Here is a 17,135-nt window from a genome sequence, read left to right on the forward strand (position 1 = left end):
ACCCAATCACTTGGTATTCTTCCTGTGTTGTTCATGGTCAGCTGGTAAAGCATTCTGCACTATAACACACGGTGGTCTATCTATGAAAGGGCACCCTGAATATAATCATCATGATGAGTCAAGTCACAGTCTTAACACTATTCTCTGGCCCTCCCTCATGCTAATTCACACACTATTGAATTTAATAATTCAGGAGGCTTGTTTTTCCAGGGAACATGGATGCGAATGAACCACAACTAATGAGGTTGGCCCCTTCCTCTTACTGATTCCTTCCCAGAGACTGTCATCAAGGCCTGGAATGAAGGCATAAGATCACCATGTTTCCAATGCTAAGCTCTTACTGCTCGCTGCAGGCCAATAAATCCAGAGACTAGTTGCTGGGACGAGGAGTGACAACTTTATTCAGAAAACCAGCAGACCGAGAAGATAGTCAACAACTGTCCCAAAGAATCATCTCCCCTGAGTTAGAATTCAGGCTCCGTTTTTTTTTTTTTTTTTTTGCCGTACGCGGGCATGTGGGATCTTCCCGGACCGGGGCACAAACCCATGTCCCCTGCATCGGCAGGCGGACTCTCAACCACTGCGCCACCAGGGAAGCCCCAGGTTTCTTTGATACTAAAAGGGGAGAGAGTAAAGTCCTGCTTCAGGTCAGACTCCCGTGAAATAAAATTTATACTTTAGGGCAAGACAAGAAAAATTTACATAAATTCTTCTCTGCCTTTTGGCTTCCTCTCTCCCCGCACTGTGCATTGTGTATTTGCCTGATACATCAACCAAACCTGACACATCAGCAGGAATAAATACTCAACCATAAAGACACATTCTCCTAGCATCAACAAGGCAACTCCTTAAAAGATAACATTCCTTTTTGATCTTGTAAAGGTTCACATGACCTACCATGATGATGCTTAGACCTGGATTTTGTGAACTGTCAAAAATATGTCACTTGGGGCTTCCCTGGTGGCGCAGTGGTTGAGAGTCCACCTGCCGATGCAGGGGACACGGGTTCGTGCCCTGGTCCGGGAGGATCCCACATGCCACGGAGCGGCTGGGCCCCTGAGCCACGGCCGCTGAGCCTGCACGTCCGGAGCCTGTGCTCTGCAACGGGAGAGGCCACAACAGTGAGAGGCCCGCGTACAGCAAAAAAAAAATATATATATATATATATATATATATATATATATATATATATATATATGTCATTTGATGTATAACTGTCTGTCTCACAAAAATTATGTAACTGTGCTTTGATTTCTAACAGGCAGAACAGTTCTCAGAGCTTTCTGAGATGCTCTTCCCAGGATACAATCCTCTATTTTGGCTCAAATAAAATTTTCCATTTTTTTCTCAGATGCACTGGTTTACTTTCTGGTGACACTCTGGAAGGGGTATGTTAATTTCTTCCTTCCCGAAGCCATTCACAGGTGGGTCTGGTCAGGAAGCTTCCTGGGAGCTAAGCAAAGGTATTTTACATTAACACTCATTACAAGGGTGGCAGTGTATCCAGAGATGGCCCATTATATATAATTTAAGTGTATAGGCAACATCCCTTTAGTGACTGACTTCTACCAAAAGCAGTAGAATACAAAGGTTAAAGTAAAAGAAACAAGTCCAATATGGAATCATATTTCTTCTTCTCTGTTACTTCATCCTTTTTTTTTGGCCGCACCCTGCAGCATTTGAGATCTTAGTTCCCCGAGCAGGGATCAAACCCACACCTGCTGCATTGGAAGCACGGAATCTTAACCACTGGCCCACTAGGGAAGTCCCTGTTCTCCCCTATTACTTCAAACTTCAGATTGAAAAGCACAAATAGTAATGTATTCTTTTTGAGAAAAATCAAATAATTGAATATTTTATACACTGAAGACAATGGGCCATTTCCATACATGTCCTTCTTCCTCAAATATACACATCATGTCGTAAGTTTTAACAGCGGTGACTTGTCATGGTTCTGCTGTACGTAATATCTCAAAGAGGTAAAGATTTATTCCTAGTATGCATTCTCTAGTGTATGGGCTGTTGTAAGAATTGCTCAAAATATTCACCAGATGCCTTAAATTTTGAAGAATTCTCCCAAATATGGGTTCTTGGGTGAACCATACGGACACACTATCTCAAAGAGCTTCCATGTGTATATATTTTGACCTGTATGAATGCTCTCAACACCAAAGGTGTGCATACTTGATGTAAAAATTTACAACATCCATTACATTTGAAAGTTGGCTCTTCAACATAAATTCTCACTGTTCTACATTTTTGATCTTCAAAAATGAGACTTAGCAAACCATATTGCTTTGAGTGGTTTCTCTCCAGTATGTATTCTCCAATGAACTCAAAGATGTGATTTTCGACTAAAGGCCTTGCCTCATTCATTACATTTGTAAGGTTTCTCTCCAGTATGAACTCTCCGATGACTTAAAAGGTTTCCCTTTACACTAAAGGCCTTGCCACACTCATTACATTTGAAAGGTTTCTCTCCAGTATGAATTCTCCAAAGAATTCGAAGATGTGACTTTTGTCGAAAGGGCTTACCACATTCATTACATTTGTAAGGTTTCTCTCAACTATGAATTCTCTGATGACTTAAAAGGGTTCCCTTTACACGAAAGGCCTTGCCACAGTCATTACATCTGAAAGCTTTCTCTACGTAATGTACTCCGATGATCTGTAAGATGTGAATTTTGATGACTTGTAAGGTGTGATTTTAGACTGAAGAACTTGCCACACTCATTTGAAAGGTTTCTCTCCAGTATGTATTCGGCAATGAACTTGGAGATATGGTTTTTGACTAAAGGCCTTACCACATTCATTACATTCATAAGGTTTCTCTCCAGTATGAACTCTCTGAAGACCTGCAAGGGTTCCATACCGACTAAAAACCTTGCCACAGTCATTACACTGATACGGTTCCTCTCCAGTATGAACCCTCCGATGAGCAGCAAGGTGTGAGTTTTGGCTAAAGAGTTTGCCCCATACATCACATTTATACACACTTTTTCCTATATGAATGATCTGATGTCTCCTGAGGTATGAGCTGCCATTAAAGGTTTTGCCACACTCATTACATTTGTAAGGCTGCTCCACAGTATGAATCCTCTGATGGGTTGCAAGCTTTGCATCATGACTCAAGACTCTGCCACATACATCACATTTATGTAATTTCTCTCTTGTGTGGATGATCCGATGTCTAATGAGGTGAGATCCCTGAAGAAAGGTTTCGCCACACATTACATTTGTGAGGTCTTTCCCTGAGTGCTTTCTGATCTTGTGTCTGTATTGAAAGATGGATAAAATCATTCTCATATGTATTAGGGACGTTGGTTTTGACATGAGGAGGAATTCTTTGAAGTGGTGAAAATGAGGAACTACTGTTGTTAGATCTTTCAACTTCATTACATTCATAAAATATCCCATCAGTTTTAAATATCTGCAGTTTCTTTTGAACATTTAATCCAAGCCTATTTCCAATGCGTTTGATTCCTACATCCCTTTTACCATGTCAATCTCTTTCATCAGTGAGATTTCCATCATGGGTTATAGGCATTCCTTTGTCATTTCTTTCATTACCTCTGCACCGACACTCAAAGTCATACATATCTTCCTGGATTTCTCTGATGTGCACATGTTTGATTTCATCGTTTTCAGGTCTTCCCAACATCAGTGTTTGGAACACTTCTCCTGGATCAGTGTTCACTTTTGGTTGTAACTGCTTGATCACATGTATAGGAAAAATATCTACAAGACATACACATCTATAGGTATCCTGTCACTACAATTTACAAATAAATATTTCATGTTGAATACATGATATTACACCACAAGTAATACTTACACCAAGCACAGTTAGGAACCTTCCCAAACATGATCTTAAAAGTTTGATAAACTCAAAGCATGTAATGCTTAACTAAAGAAAGAGAGATAAAATATAATTCAAATTACTTTTAGGGTAGTCTAGTTTCAAACTCCTAAGACAGAAACACTCACATTTGACAAACATATGTCAGCTCGCAGAGAAAGGGTATGTTTCCACCATAACCCCAAAGACCACACTCATTAACAGTAGGCATGCTGCTGGCTCATAATCGAGGAGAAACATTTTTACACTGCAGATATATTCTGCCTACTTCCTATACATAAATCAATGCTAAATAACTGACAATATATTGTAATGGTAAATAATACAAAATTAGCTCTGCCGGTGAATAATCTAAGTAACTGGCTCTTTAGAATTGTAAAACAGATACAGCATAGAGGAAGTGAAGAATCCAACAAAACAGCTGTTAAGAAAACAATGCATTTTTCTCAATCATGCTATAAAACTAGGTACCCATAAGGAAAAGCGTTTTATAACATTAACAAGTAGTACATGTTAGTCGTATTGCATAATACGTGCTGAACAACTATCATCTGTAAATCACACGTATAAATTAATATGTAAAATATTCTTCAGTTCTCTATCAGGCAATGAGTAGAGAATTCCCTATCTATGCAGTACCATTAAAAAGGTAGTTCCAAAATATATGGGATGAACAGTAACACTTTGTATACTCATTAACTGAGGTCAGACACGTTGCTGAGGACAAAGTGCAAACGAAAAGCAGACAGGATATAATGAAGACAAAGGTGTATCATGAAAAACATGACAGAATACTAACGTATCTTTTTCTAAAAAAGTAACTTTTCACTATTTATGAAAAAACATGCAATAGTCTAAGCCAGCTAACAGCAAAAATTTGTTTTAAAAGGCTTGAGGTAAATTAACATGATTTTTAAAATCAGGGCAGTAGAGGCACAGGTTTATGTACATTAACCCAACTGACACAGAAAGGGGTGACGGAACCATAACTTGAATCTGGACCTATAGACTGAGAACGCTCATTCTTAAGCATGACCACCCACAGGCAGGACAGATTACCAAATAATACAACTAATACCAGAAGTTTAGAAGGAAAACGTCAAGGGAGATGCAAGAAGAAGTCAGCTGTGTAACTACTAAGTTTATTCGGCCGTCCCTCTGGGTAATGGTTTCTGAGTCATCACTGCGGCAGGTAGCACCTTGGGTCACGTCCTGAGAAAGTTGTTCAACAGATTATGAGGGATCATTTCTACGGTGTGAGCGATGTGGAATGTGGATGGATGGGTGAAGGAGTGCTGTGGATTTGGGGACCGCAAGGAGAACAACTTAAATATTGGAGCAAATGACAGTGTTTCCAGGACATCAAGATACCATGGGAGGAAAAGTCAGGACTGAGAAAGGATTTGAGTGGCGGGCAGCGTATATGTATACGTGGGAGCACAGCTGGTGACTGCGTACCTGTGTGAATATAACTGTACGAGGGCAACTAAGATACTGACCTTAAAAAAAAAGAATTGGTTTAGCAATTGATATGATACTGTCGATTTTTAACTATGAGAATTATACTATGAGTATAGGACAGAAAGAAGAGAGATTTAAAAAGGGAGAGAGTGAGATGCTGTAGGGAGAAAGCAGGATTATATCTATTATATGATTTGCTGTGTAATGTATCCAACTGTATATTCCATAATTTCCACTGTCATACTTACATTCCAGAAAAACACATAATATTCCAGGAGATTGCACAAGAATGTTCTTAGCAAAAATCAGAAGAAAAAAAAAAAAACAGGAAAAGGCCATCTAAAGGAGAAGAATGAGTTTCTTCTGTACACACATGTGCAGATACAAAGAAACCGAATAAACAGTCCAGTAGAGTAGGAGGCCCTGATTGTAAAAGTGAGTCTCCCTAAATCTGTGTTCCCCTGCTGAGTTTGATTAATCTCTCTATCCAAAATTTTATTCCATTTCTTGTCTTCCCACACCTGTTCCCCTCAAGACTGAGCAGTATCAAAGAAAACAGGGGACTGAAACAAACGGAACCCAGCAGGGCCCTCCTAGATACCTCCTAGATACCAAAAGCCTTTCCAAGTGCCGTGATTCCTCTTGGTAGAAAAAGGCTTCGGTCTCCTGGATCTTCCCTGAGTTCCAAAGAGCAGATTCAAGCAGATACTCATGAGGGGAAGGAGGGAATGCAGAAAGAAAGGAAAAGCAAGCCCAACAGAATCTTTCCCATGACTCATAGCTTAAACTGATACCCTGATCTATGAGCCCAAACTGTGGCTTCAACCAGCAGCCCCAAGAGGACTGAAAAAATTGATGACAGTCAGAGGACCAAGTGAGAAGCCGTCACATCGGTTCTAAGTAAATAATAAAATGTCACAACTATTGCTTTTGCTTTCTCCCAGAAGGAAGTTAAGGGATCAGAAGACTGTGATTAGGAATTTGTTTTGCAGAAACCTACAGAATAATCAGGAAGATGCCACAACGTGGTGCCCAAAGTCTGCAGCTGAGATCTTACAGGGAAGCTGGGATCACAGACGCTCCCCTCCCTTCTCTCCTTTTCTCTCCAAAAATCTTACACCCTGGCCAACCCGCAAGATGCATTTGAGGCAAGTTTAGGTCTACCATCTTCCGGGTTGGTGCCTCTTTGATTAATAAACCTTTCTCTGCTCCAAACTCTAAAGTTTCAGTTTGTTTGGCCTCACTGAGCACACAAACTTGGGTTCAACCTCATTATGTCTGAATATGTTCTCTGTTCAGAAAAGGTATAGGACTATGCTGAAAGCCATGCTTCAATGGAGTAGCTCCTCAGAGCTCTCATCATACTTAATGGTGAAAGAATGAAAGCTTTTCCTCTAAGATCAGAAACAAGACGAGGATACCTGCTCTCAATATTTCTAAAAAAACATAATACCCGAAGTCCTAGAAAGAACACAGACACAGAAAAAGAGATAATAGGGATCCCAATAATGAGAGGAAGCAAAATTATCTGACATTATATAACATGTACAAAACCCTGAAGGGCATCCCTGGTGGTACAGTGGTTGAGAGTCCGCTTGCCAATGCAGGGGACACGGGTTCATGCCCTGGTCCAGGAAGATCCCACATGCTGCAGAGCGGCTGGGCCCGTGAGCCATGGCCGCTGAGCCTGCGCGTCCGGAGCCTGTGCTCCGCAATGGGAGAGGCCACAACAGTGAGAGGCCCACGTACCGAAAAAAAAAAAAAAAGAAAAGAAAACCCTGAAGATTCTGTAAAAAAAGAAACTGCTAGAAATAATGAAAGACTGCAATAAACTTACAAGACACCAAGTCAACATGGAAAAATCAATTCAGTTTCTAAACCTTAAAAATGAACAATCAAAACAGAAATTGAGAAAACAATTCCATTTACAATAACATCAAATAATAAAATAAAATACTTAGACATAATGTTATACATGACAGGAAAGACTTGTACACTGCAAATTAAAAAGACTGCTGAAGGACTTCCCTGGTGGTCCAGTGGCTAAGGATCTGCACTTCCAATGCAGGGGGCCCGGGGTTGATCTCTAGTCAGGGAACTAGACCCCACATGCTGCAACTAAGAGTTCACATGCCGCAGCTAAAGATTCCTGCAACTAAAAGATCCTGTATGCTGCAACTAAAGATCCCTAGTGGTGCAACTAAGACCTGGCACAGCCGAATAATTAAATAAATATTAAAAAAAAAAAAAAGACCACTGAAAAAGCTTATAAAAGACACAAATAAATGCAAAGGTATCTCAAATCCCTAGACTGAAAGTCAATACTACACAAACTGGTCAACACGTCAAATTATCCCCTAGTGAAATCCCAATAGCTTTTCCCCAAAGAAACAGAAAAATCCATCCGATGTTTCATATGGAATCTCCAGAAACCCTGAATAACAAAAATAAGCTTGAAAAAAAACAAAGTTGAAGGTCTCACACTTATTTCAAAACTTCTTCCAAAGCTAAACTTACCAAGACAATGTGGTACTGGCATCAAGACAGAGAGAGGGATCCTTGAAACAGAACAGAGACATCAGAAAAAAAAACTTGTGTATATGCTAAACTGATGCTCCACAAGGGTGTCAGGACCATTCAATGGGAGAAGGGCAGTCTACTGAACAAAAGGTGTTGAGAAAACTGGAAACCCACTAACAAAAGTATTTAGTTGCACCACTGTCTTACACGACAGAAAAGAATTAACTCAAGATGGTTCAAAAAGCTAAACCTAACTCCCAAGTGTATGAAAGTACTAGAAGTAATCATACAAGGAATGTTTCTTGACATTGGATTCACCAAGGACTTATCAGATAACACTAAAAAACACAGCCCACGAAAGAAAAACAGATAAATTGGACTATATCAAAATTATAAAATACTGTGAATTAAAGCATGCTCTAAGTGAAAAGACTCTATGGTATAAGAGAAAATATTTGCAAATTATATATTTGATAACAGATTAACATCTAGAATACATAAAGAACTCTAAAAGGGACTGATCAATTCTACCATGGCGGGGCGGGGGAGCCTTCCCCAATCAACCAACCCACACACTGCAAACATAAAAACAAAAACACGAAGATTAACACAAAATGTATGAACTTAATAATAAATACAAATAAGAATCATGTATAATGCATATGAATATACAAAATGAAAGTACCACTGTCTTAAAAAAAACAAATGATGCTTCATCACTGAAAGTATCATTCCACTTCATAAGCTCCCTCATTCAGATTCTTCAATATGAGCTGCTGAGGTAAATGAACAATGGCACACAGGCAACGAAAAGTGCGGCATCAACGACAGATCAGTTCATATTTAGCATCCTGGGATAAATTTCTACACCATTTACAGAGGCTAAAATGTATGATCGTTGGTATATGTGAACAACATTGTCGTAGCGCCCTTGAGACAGGCTTTTGTGACAGTCCCCAAAGCCAGAAAAACACCTGGAAAGACTTATCAGACAGGCTCTCGTGATACTTTCTACCTCGTGTCCCAAAACGTGCTGACCACTCCAATGAGTAGCTTCAAGTGGTGACTCTGAACGGAGGAGGAAAATGTTACAACATGAGGGAAGTGTCTCCATTAAATGTTTTCTGGTAACCAGTAAACACACTCCATAGAGAATCCACCACAAGTTCCCTCTTACACATGCGTACATTATCAGAGCAAAGAAACCAGATAAAATTTCAGACCTTAGGACTATACTGCAAAGGAATTTAAGAGATAAAATCATACAAACTAAGCAGAATGTAAAATCAGGAAGAGTCGACATTCCAAGACTAAGCAGAGCAGTACAGGAGCAAAAAACAATGCAACATGTGAGGGTCAGACATTCAAGGATCTTGAGACGGGACCATGTGCTCAACCCACAGATGCCAAGCTAAGAGCCTGACAGATTCACCATTGGTCTCCTGGTAGTATTTAGGATCAAAAAGAGGATCTCTCCATCCACGGTGCTTACAGTTTTCCTAAGTACAAGCACAGAAGATCCAATCCACCTAGCTGTTCCACACACCCCTGAACAGAAGAAACGGCTGAGGGATCTAAACCAGCAGAGAGGACCTGAGACAGCTACAGCAGGTGCTGAGGGGCCACGTGGAATACAGAGCAGCCAGTGTTTCCACATCTTCTGATTACTTCTTCCAAGTACAGCAACTCTGATCAAACCGGGATGGGCTCAGGGGTGGGACTCCAGAGGCATCAGCTCTGATCTACAGGGACTAAGAACTGAGCATCCAGGGGAATCAAGACCAGAAGGAGACATGAAGGGGCAAGAGACCCCTCTAAAACAGCCCACCTCATGCTCCTCAAAGTCAAGCAAAACCCAGTTCACAAAAGCCAGATGAGGAGTGTTGTGGGTCATGATACAGACCTTGCTTTTGTCTCTTGTGGAGCTGCAGCACCACTGCAGGGTAAAAGAAAGCATTTTCCATGATGAAGGACAGGGTGATAACTCCAGGAGATGAAAAACACCCTCTGAGACTTTTCAATAAATGAACTTCTGTTTCCCCAAAAAAAAACTCTCCACCGTGAGAAAAGTTTCCCAAACTCTATTAATGTTGTGGCTTCCTCTCTGCCCTTATGAGAGCCCATCTGTGTTCACACTTCTCACACATTCCCACCCATTTGGTTTTTGGGTCTTTTCACATCACACATCACAGTCCAGGGCTCTTTCTCTTGCTCCAAAAGGGAGATAATATTCAGATCAAAAACAGAACTGCCTGATTATCGGAACAAAAAATGTAAAGTGCTACGGTTTTCCGAAAATCACAGCTCTTTCTTCAACTAAGGAGTGAGGACATTACAGGTGGGTCAGGAAAAATATTTCACAAATTCATCCACTGCCTCCTTCTAAACGCATCAGGAACAGTATATAATATGCAAATATTGAGCTCTCTTCCTAGAAACACTAAGTCAAAAGCCAAAAGGTAGAAAATGGGAAATTGGGTATTCGTTTAAAGTTTGCCATTGAGCTTTATACATAATTAAGCTCTGGAACAACTCCTGATGTAACATGAAATGGACAGATTACCCAAAGAAAGGGTCAGTTTAAACGCATGATGGTACTTCATGTCTGAGTCCACAGGCTTTTCAGATCAAAGGAAACAGGGCCTCCCAAGAGGCACAGGGGGAAGATGCAAAGGCAAAGCCCAGCTGTGGAGGGAAGTTATCCTCACCCAGGGAGATCAGGTTCCTGTAGGTCTCCACCATCACGTCCCTGTACAAGGCCCTCTGAACAGGGTCCAAGCATTCCCACTCCTCCTGAGTGAATTCAATGGCCACATCCTCAAAAGTCAACCGTTCCTGAAATGAAAATATATTTTCACCAAGGGGCCATGAGGAGAGTTCACATCTTCATACAAAAGGAAAAGAGAAGAAGGGGTAAGGATTGACTTGGTTGAAGTGTATGTTCCACCAGGTCCATGTAGAAGTATTGGGAGACATCATGTGCCTCTAATTTTAACTTCTTACGCTTTTTCATAAGAGATTATGATATCTTCCAATTACTAAGGGTGTTTCATCTTTGTGGAAAATCCATGAAACATCTATAAATAAAACTCAAAGATGGGTTGTCTATCCAGATGTGTTTGATATTATGTTCTACACAGTAACTGAAAGTCAATATCTTGATGAGTTGCAGTCTGAGTGGCGTCTTGAGAGAGACAAAGCCCACAATGGCTCTAGAGAAAAGTCAAAATCTTCAATTATGATGATTATAACAACAATGATTAAAAGTTTGGAAATACTTTTCTTTTTTAATTAATTTATTTTATTTATTTGTCTGCATCGGGTCTTAGTTGGGGCAAGTGGGATCTTTGTTGTGGCATGCAGGATCTTTCATTGCAGCGTGTGGGCTCTTCAGGGCAGCGCACGGGATTCTCTCTAGTTGTGGCGCAGGGGCTCAGTTGTCCTGTGGCATGGGGGATCTTAGTTCCCTGACCTGGGATCGAACCCGCATCCCCTGCATTGGAAGGCGGATTCTTAAGCACTGGACCACCAGGAAAGTCCCTGGAACACTTCTTATTACTCTAAATTACTGTAATATTAATCTAAACATTACTCTATAAAGTGCTTTACGGGTATGAACATATCATCAACGTAACAGCTCATTAGAGAAAGATCTGTTCCCATCTTACAGAAGAAAAAACTGTGTCAGAGACCCTCTGAGAAACTTGACTCAGGTCAAGAAGTTAACCAACGACACAGCAAGCACCTAACCTCAGAGGGTTGGGCTCTGAGACTGAAACTTAAAAATCAAACAGGTAAGTAACAGAGAGCATTAAAAGGACACACAGAGGGATACCTGAGAAAACCTGAAAAAAGTCCAAGGTGAATGCAGAAAAGCATGAAAGGCCATTATAAATGTGGGCACGCACACACATATATTAAAAATTTTAGTAATCTTACTACAATTTAAACCATTAACATGATAGCATAGAAAAAATTCAAGGCCACTGAGTATACTGAAGATATAATTTCGACTACAAAAGATGTAATACATAGTTTTAAAATCATGTTGTTTATCTAAACCAGGGATGCCGTGCACATCCATGAACTTATGCACACACATGTCCACACTAAATTACTGAAATGATAGTTGTTCCCTGACATATTTTCAATTTTTTAATCACCCTTTTATTCATGGGTATTTCAGCATCTTTCAGACAATGAAAATGTATCAACTGTACTGAATTTAGTTTATCAACATGATTCCATAATAGGCTACTAAAAGAAAAATGGTATGATCATAAAAAAAAATACTTTAACTCCAATCTCAATAACTATATTCAAAAATATAAATACAACTTCAGCCATTAAAATTTACATACTTGGGCATTAACAACAGGCCGAGAGTTTCCTTGTTTTTTCTAATAATAAAACATTGATTTGGGACTTCCCTGGTGGGACAATGGTTGAGAATCTGCCTGCCAGATGGAGGGGACACAGGTTCGAGCCCTGGTCCGGGAAGATCCCACATGCCGCGGAGCAACTAAGTCTGTGAGCCACAACTATTGAGCCTGCGCTCTAGAGCCTGCGAGCCACAGCTCCTGAGCCTGCATGCCACAACTACTGAAGCCCAGGCACCTAGAGCCCGTGCTCCGCAACAAGAGAAGCCACTGCAATGAGAAGCCCATGCACCACAACGAAGAGTAGCCCCTGCTCGCCACAACTAGAGAAAGCCCACACACAGCAACAAAGACCCAACGCAGCCATAAATTAATTATTTATTTTTTTAAAAATCGATTCAAAATTAGAATAGTAGTATTCTACATTTTTTTCACAGATTAAGAAAAATTTTATCACAACAGTGAAGTTATAAACTTCTTGGAGAATTAAAAATCATGAAAAAAAGAATGTGGAAAAAAATTATTATTAAAAAACACATTTCAAACAAACGTCATGATGAAAAGGAAATACTTGATGCATTCCCTCTGAAGTTACAGTGCAGTGAAGCGGGCTGGCCAGGGTTCCTGCCTTTCACCACTGTACAGGTTTCCTGAGCAGGGACCCCTAGAGGAAGTAACAGGAGGAAAATCGAGAGCGAGAGCCACAGAGAGAGCATATCAGAGATTTAAAACTGTGAACATTCACACATCTAAAGACACGGAAAGGTGAAAAGTGAAAGGATGGAAAAGATATTCCATCCTAAAGAGAGCAGGGGTGACTCCATAATACCAGAAAAAAATAAAAAGACAAAAAACATTATATAATTATAAAACAATTTACCAAAAAGATAAAACAATATACAAATATAACATTAGATCTCCAAGAAAACGGAAGCAAACATTAACAGAAATGAAGAGAGAAACAGCACAAGAACAGTATGAGACTTCAATGGCTCATGTTTACTTATGGATGGAACCAAAGAGAACATCAACAAGGAAACAGAGGACTTGAACAACACTGTAGACCAAGTAGACATAACAGACATGTACAGATCACTCCACCCAACAAGCAGCAGAAACATGCTTCTCAAGCACACATGGAACATTCTCCACAACAGACCATGTATTAAGGCAAAAAGCAAATCTTAATAATGTTAAGAGATTGAGATCATAAAAAGTATGTTCTCTATCATAATAAAATAAAACTAAAAATAAACAGCAGAAGAAAAAAGAAAATTCCCCAAATTGTGGAAATTAAACAACTCATTCTTTTTTTTTAAGTTGAAATATTTTATTCATTCATTCATTCATTCTTTCTTTCCTTTTTGGCTACACCACGCCACTTGTGAGATCTTAGTTCCCCAACCAGGGATCAAACCCAGGCCCTAAGCAGTGAAAGTGTGGAGCACTAACCACCGCATTGCCTGGGAATTCCCTAAACAACTCATTCTTAAAGCACCAATGGGTCAAGGAACAAATCACAAGGGAATTTTTAAATATTGGGCTGAAAATGAAAATACAACATACCAAAATTTTGAACACACAGTTTAGACCGTACTAAAAAGGAAATTTAAATGCTTTAAATAAGAAAAAGAGAAGATCTCAAACCAGAAATCTATTCTTATACCTCTATGAAGTAGGGGGAAAAAATCAAACTGAACCCAAATTTAGCAAAAGGAAAGAGGTAAATCATAAAGATTAGACCAGAGATTAACAAAATACAAAGCAGAAAAATATAAAAGCAAAGTAGTGTTGGCGTTTTGAAAAATTCAATGGAAAAACACTTAGCTGGACTAAGAAAAAAGATTCATATAACTGAAAACAGAAACTAAAGTGGAGAGATTGCAAATAATGTCAAAGAAAATTTTTAAAGGATTATAAAAGAGTATTATGAACAATAATGCCTACAAATTATAGAATGGAGAAGATACAGGTAAATTCTTAGAAACATATAACCTACTAAATCTTAATCCTTAAGAAATAAAAAAAATTTGAACCCAATTATAACTAAAGACATTCAAGCAGTAATCAAAAACTTCAAACAAACAAAAAAAACCCAGGACCCAATTCTACCAAACATTTACAAAAGAATTACCACTAATCTTGCTAAAAATGTTAGAGTTGAAGAGGGAACACTCACAAACTCAACGTATGGAGCCATCATGATTCTAATACCAAACCCAGACAAAAACAGAAGAAAGGAAAACTAGAAATCAATATCCCCGATGAATATTGCTACAAAATCTTTAACAAAACATCAGCAAACCAAATTCAACACCACATTAAAAAGACCTGACATCATCATCAAGTGGATTTTATTTATATCACTATAAGGGGTAAGGAGGACTCAACATACAAAAATCAATTATGTGGTACACCACATTAACAAAATAAAGGAAAGAATGTCACAAAGGGGGCTTCCCTGGTGGCGCAGTGGCTGAGCGTCCGCCTGCCGATGCAGGGGACGCGGGTTCGGGCCCCAGTCCGGGAGGATCCCACATGCTGCGGAGCGGCTGGGCCCGCGAGCCGTGGGCGCTAAGCCTGCGCATCCGGAGCCTGTGCTCCGTGGCGGGAGAGGCCACAGCAGTGAGAGGCCCGTGTAACGCACAAAAAAAAAAAAAAAAAAGGTCACAAAGGATCATCTCAGTTACTGCAGAAAAAAGCATTTGACAAAATGCAACAAACTTTCAAGATATAAACACTTGGGACTTCCCTGGTGGTCCAAGTCCAGTGGCTACAACTCCGCACTCCCAATACAGGGGGCCCAGGTTCAATCCCTGGTCAGGGAACTAGATCTCCCATGCCACAATGAAGATGGAAGATCGGGATCTGCCACTAAGACCCAGTGTAGCCAAATAAATAAATAAACATAAATATTAAAAAAAAAAAAAGACAAACACTCAACAAACTAGAAACAGTAATTATCTCAACATAACAAACACCATTTATGAAAAGAGCACAGCTAAAGTCATACTCAAACATGAAAGACTGAAAGCTTTTCCTCTGAGATCAGAAGGAAGGCAAGGATGCATACTTTCTGCACTACTCTTCAACAAAGTACTGAAACCCCTAGCCAGAGCAATTAGACAAGAAAAAGAAATCAAAGTAATCCAAATTGAAAAAGAAGTAAAATTATCATATCAAACCTAGACAAGGTTTGATATGAAGAAGCCGTAACCTTTTGACAAGAAAACTGCTATATCAAAATACGTGTTTTGAAAAATTGCAGTATACAAAACCAACATGCAAAAACTTTCAGTTGCGTTTCTATACACAATGAACAGTCTCAAAGGAAAATTAGAAAACAATCTTATTTATTATAGCATTAAAAACAAATGAAATATCAATATTTAGGAATAAATTCGCCAAGAAGGTGAAAGAAGTATACACTGAAAACTACTTAACAGTGCTAAAAGAAATTTTAAAAGATACAAATAAATAGTCATTCCATATTCATGGACGAGAAGACTTAATACTCTTAAAGTATCCCAGCTACCCAAAGTGTGCTACAGATTCAATGGAATGATTATCAAAATTCCCATGGCAATTTTTGAAGAAACAGAAAAAAGCATGCTAAAAGTCCTAGAGAATTTCAAAAAACCACAAATAGCCCAAAGTCTCTTGAATAAGAAGAAAGATGGGGACCTCCCTTTTTTAGATTTCAAAACATATCACAAAGCTATCAAGATGGTGTGGTATTGGTATAAACACAGATACATAAACCAAATGCACACAAGAGAATGCTCAGAAGTAATCCTTTGCATATACGTAACATGTATTCACAAAGGTGCTAAGACTACAAAATGAAAATAAGACAGTCTCAGTAACAAATGCTGCTGGGAAACTGGATACCTCCCTGCAAAAGAATGAAGCTGAAACCTTACCTACATCAAAGGTAAAACCTTCTATGTGTCAAAGGACGCAACCAACACAGTGAAAAGACAAAAAACTGAAGAATGGAGGTATCAAAACTGATTCCAAGAACTTCCAAATCTCAACAATTTAGGATGATTTCATACTTTAAAATGGATAATGGAATAAAACACCCTCTTATCACTGATGTCTATTTCTGAACTTTCCATTCCATTCCCAATCATGAAGATGTTGAAATCAGTGACAGAGTCATTTAGCTGAGAATGTATTATAAAAACTCAGAACAAATTTCTCCTTATTGGTCTCTTCCAGAACTTACCAGGCATTTCTGCATATTAATATCTGCCTTCCACGTGTAGCTTCTTCATTCTGTTTTGTAAAGAGAGGACAGTGCATTCAGATGGGGCCCCTTTACAATCCCTGGTGCCCAACAGCATTGACCCATCCATGGGTGTGAAGCCCTGCCCAGGACTATGCCCAGCAGAGAAACTTCACAAGTTCCAGATCCAGGTCACAGGATTGTGTGGAGATGGAATCCAAGTGGACATGACAGGCCCTGAGGGAAGGCCCTGGGTGACTGTGATGTACAGGTGTCAGGCAGGATACTTCAGAGTCAGAGAAGATTAGTGAGTCCAAAGAATGGCATTTCAAGAAATAAGATGAAATAATCAACTGAGAATATGACTTTACCTGAGAAAGAGCCATTCCAAACTCCAGTTCTTTCCTCTTCCTCCTCTTCCGGGCATACTCCTTAGGCAACATGATTCTTTAGCAGTCAATCTTGAAAGTTTGAAAGATACTGTTTAATGCTTAGAATCAATACACCCCCTTTCTGAGTCACAACCACACACACAGGGAAGACCTCAGCATGTGGAACAGACAGTCCTCTGCTGCCCACTATCCCAGGAGGGACTCAGGACAGTAAACTCCCACACACAGACCAATAGGTGAAGTTTCCCACACTTTCCTTCAGATCACGCTTCCCTGGGACTTCCCTTGTGGCC

General features: G+C 39.6%; 1 pseudogene; it reads right to left on the bottom strand.

The window, feature by feature from the left end:
* Nucleotides 1–1,747: 1,747 nt before the first annotated feature.
* LOC113606272 (zinc finger protein 480-like) lies at nucleotides 1,748–16,893 on the bottom strand (annotated as a pseudogene).
* Between the last annotated feature and the right edge of the window lie 242 nt (nucleotides 16,894–17,135).

The sequence above is a fragment of the Aethalodelphis obliquidens genome, unplaced genomic scaffold (genome assembly GCF_003676395.1).
Source record: "Aethalodelphis obliquidens isolate GAN/ISIS:26980383/991018 unplaced genomic scaffold, ASM367639v1 scaffold43, whole genome shotgun sequence".
Taxonomy (NCBI): Eukaryota; Metazoa; Chordata; class Mammalia; order Artiodactyla; family Delphinidae; genus Aethalodelphis; species Aethalodelphis obliquidens.